The sequence below is a fragment of the Oculina patagonica genome, unplaced genomic scaffold (genome assembly GCF_052425735.1).
Source record: "Oculina patagonica isolate OP01 unplaced genomic scaffold, crgOcupat unplaced1663, whole genome shotgun sequence".
In the NCBI taxonomy this organism is placed as follows: domain Eukaryota; kingdom Metazoa; phylum Cnidaria; class Anthozoa; order Scleractinia; family Oculinidae; genus Oculina; species Oculina patagonica.
The window spans coordinates 1-3251 of record NW_027557698.1 but is presented as its reverse complement, the minus strand read 5'-3'; the positions used below and the strand labels follow the sequence as shown (position 1 = coordinate 3251).

Genomic DNA, 3251 nt, shown 5'->3' with positions numbered 1-3251 from the left:
GGCAAGTGATTTTGGATAAAGGGGTTTATGCGATCATTTCGAGTATTGCTGCTTGTTGGAAATGTTATGACTTGACTACCGTAGCCACTTAACAAATTGACCACATATTTCCATGGTCTACACTCTTATAGACCATAGAAATGACGTCAGAAAATGTTCAAAACACAAGTGGAAATACGAGCCGTTAGGCGAGTGGTTTCACTGCAAAGTTTTGGACATTTTAGGCCTAACACGCGCGTCCATGCGTTGACCAAAGAAAAGAAAATGGCTAGCAGATGGCAAACGTGAGTACAAAACTAACTTTCGACGGAAACCGATATGTTCTGTAACTGAGCTGTAAAAATGTAAGCGAAAGTTTCGCAAGCGTCACAGCAGATTGGTATTACTAGTCGATGATAACATAAGTAACATTTTCATCTTGTTTTTTTTTTTCGGAACTAAAGCAAGCCACTCAAACTTCCAAGGTCATATTTTACCACGCAGTTATACTCATTATGAGCCTTAGATGGAGACTCTATGTTGGGACTTCGGGACAGGTGAAATGATTGCATGCGAATTAACCGAACTGCGAGTGAAAAAAAGTTAATGTGAAGCAAAATTCAAAATTCCAAAGATTGCATTTGTTTGATCATCGATCTTAGTGTCTTCATGTTGAAACACAAAAATTGTATTTAATATAATTCCAACGACAAGCGGAACTTAAGTTAACCCTATAAACAACACGGTTTACACGTTACGATTTGTCGGCCCGATTTCGCCCAGATTTGATAAGAAAATGAGTGTGCATTTAAAAAAAGGCCCGATTTCTTAAAAATCTGTTAGTTTCACAAATTTTAAATATCGGACCCATTTTCATCCTTTCAATTTGAATAGGCAAACAAAAAGCCGGCCGACGAATCGCAGCGTGTAAATTTGCTTGGAACAAATCGGGTCGACAAATCGTAACGTGTTAACCGGCCTTTACCCTTTTCGGCTAACAATTAAAAAAATGAAAATATTTACACGATGGTATTATTAATTTTGTAATCACAAGCAGTTTAGTCACACATTTCCTAAGCAACAAGACAAATACATCGTTAGATAATCTGAAAGTGCCTCAGTGTTATACAACTTCTTCTAATTAGCTGGTTTCCACATCAAGACTCAAATTAAAAGATGACGCCTAGCGAATTCTAGGCTAAAAAGACAAAAAGCTGTACAAAGCGTTTCTTGGAATGTAATTGCCCCTTACAGATTGTTACGCCAGATAGTTTTTTTCTTCTCATTTTTTAATCATTTTGAACTGCTCCGTAAACCTTAAAATGGCTCAGCTGAGTGTAAAATAATTATCTTCGCCCAAACAGGTGCAACTACAAAACTTGCTCCCTTTTCCTCCGACGGTTCTACAGAAGTTTGCGATCGACAAAAACCACAACGAAGGACCTTTAGATACTCCTTTTGAAAGTTCTTGTTAAGTATACCGTATATGACAGGATTCAATGCACTGTTTAAAGTGGCCAAAAAGCTCCATGCCATGTAAGCCTCCCGAGGGAACATCCAAGTCCCACGAATCGTGTCCACGATATCTATCAACAAAACGGGCGTCCAACAAAGATTGAAAAACACCACAATCACAAACAAAGTGCGCGCTATCTTAATCTCTTCCACGTTTACTGTGTTGCTTGCAACGCCATTGGTCTGAAAATTAGTGTTGTGGCTACGAACAGTTTGGAAAATTCTAAGGTAGCAGAAAAGATCACACAGTCTGGTAACCCGATATAAACGGTTACCAAAACCGCTGTGAATGGACCGCTGTCGATTTGAAAATAGCATAAAAACTTGGATGGGTGAAACACCATCTTTTGCCCGCTAAGGATGTAAGGTAATGGCGCCCACATGCAATAAAACCATGAAATAAAAATCATGATTGTAGTTTTCTTCTTAGTGAAGTTGCGTCGATACTTGGCTGGACTAACGATTCGAAAATATCGGTTCACTGCCATCAAGGCAAGAGTTTGCGTCGATGCGAGAGCCAGAGTTATAGCTACATATCCTTGGTATTGACAAGTTGTTTCGTTGAAAGGCCATTGGGATGTTGCTAATATCGTAAGGGAAATAGGACACGCAAACATTGCTCCCAGCAAAAAGTCTGTAATGGCAAGCGAGGCAACAAGCATGTTCGGGATTGTTCGCATGCGACGATTGAATGTGATAACAAAAAGAGTTATAAAGTTTCCAACAAACAACAACACCAAAATAAACGCATAAAACCCTGTCTCCAAAACAACTTTCGCTGTGTTTCTTGACTTTAACTCTTTCGACATCTCTGCCAGTTGTTCTTCTGTAGAATCCATTTTTTTTTTTCTTTCACTCTTGTAAACGCCGAGTTTTCACTTCTGACTGCCTCTCTAAGTTAGATGGAATTGTAACGAAACATGGTATAATTGTATAATTTAAGTGCAACAATATACATATCATCGCGCGGCGACAGGCTCGCTTTTTAAATTTGTCGTTAAAATCATCTCAGCCAATAAGATAGCCGTAACTTATTGAAACTCCTTTTCTGGTAAACAGGTAGCTTTGGTAGCTTCCAGGGTCAATTCAAGAACCAAATGAAATTGCACATTTTTATTTAAACAGCTGAACATTTTCAGTTCCTTTTAAATTTTAAGTGAAAAGAGAATGTCAATATTGAAGCCAGCAATTCAAATTAAAAGGAATGATGCATTGCATCAACATGAACACATTTTTTTTTAATAAAAAAATGTTAAAAAGTCAACATAAACACGACTATTTCACTACCTACTATTGCTTCCTTAGCCGGTCGTACGATAGCAAGATTTGATCTTGTTATTTTTTTTCTTCGCATTGGAGACGAATACCAAATAATGTATCATTTCCGCGTCTTATTTGCATTTATCCGTTACTTTACACAAGGAGGATTTTTCCGAAAAACTCTTGAATATCTCAACTTTTTTGCATTCCCCACAGCATACAAAGCTATTACAACGACCCCTGGGGACAAAGATTATGGCATTTTATGGCGCGCAGAGAGAAAAATACAGGTCGTCGTATGGAAAAAAATAAAGTAGATCTTCAAATTCTTTAAATGTCCTTATAAAAAACTATTTTTCCGGAGCGAAATAACCAGTCAGCGCTCTTCACTTTGTTATTTTTTTTTTGCATACACAAAATGCAATGCTTGTGTCACTGGTCACCATGAGCGAATTAGTATTATAGCACAACTTAAGTTAACCGCGCGCTCTGATTAG

General features: G+C 37.9%; 1 pseudogene; it reads right to left on the bottom strand.

Moving 5' to 3' along the window:
• Window positions 1-1296: 1296 nt before the first annotated feature.
• On the bottom strand, window positions 1297-2333 carry LOC144640025 (melatonin receptor type 1B-B-like; annotated as a pseudogene).
• Between the last annotated feature and the right edge of the window lie 918 nt (window positions 2334-3251).